Genomic DNA, 676 nt, shown 5'->3' with positions numbered 1-676 from the left:
TAAATTATAGTATTTATTTTATTTTTTCTAACTTTGTTTCTTTTGTTTTGTTTCTTTTTGTTTTTCTTTTCTTCTTCCTTTTCTTCTCTTTCTACACGTGCATGAGAGTTTGGTCACGTACATTAAATGATAAACTTTGTAAAGTATACTCATCTTTTTTAGAAAACATGGCCGAAGAGGATAATCAATCGCTTTATAATGAGAATAATCGGGTTAGAACACTTAGAGACTACATGAATCCAACAAGAACAATTACGCGATCATGTATATTTTTTCCTCCTGATGCATCTCATTTTAATTTTAAGCCAGACATTATTCAACTTTTACCTTCTTTTCATGGCTTAGATCTAGAAAATCCATACTTGCATTTGAGAGAATTTGAGGAAGTTTGTAACACTTATAATGACTCAAATTGTAGCATGAACACCATCAGATTAAAGCTTTTTCCTTTTTCTTTAAAAGATAAAGCTAAAACATGGCTACAAATTTTGAGACCAAGATCCATTCGTGCTTGGGATGAAATGCAACAATAATTTTTAAAGAAGTTTTTTTCATTTCACAGAACAAACTCTTTCAAAAGACAAATCACCACTTTCACTCAAAAACCAGGAGAAACATTTTACCAATGTTGGGATAGGTATCGGGACTTGATTAATACTTGCCCTCATCATGGTTT

General features: G+C 31.1%; 1 pseudogene; it reads right to left on the bottom strand.

Annotated features, from left to right (window-relative positions):
- Positions 1-565: 565 nt before the first annotated feature.
- On the bottom strand, positions 566-676 carry LOC118035319 (small nucleolar RNA R71; annotated as a pseudogene).

Source organism: Populus alba, chromosome 10 (genome assembly GCF_005239225.2).
Source record: "Populus alba chromosome 10, ASM523922v2, whole genome shotgun sequence".
NCBI classification, from domain to species: Eukaryota; Viridiplantae; Streptophyta; class Magnoliopsida; order Malpighiales; family Salicaceae; genus Populus; species Populus alba.
Note: the sequence above shows the minus strand (reverse complement) of the source record. Positions and strands in the feature narration are given on the sequence as shown.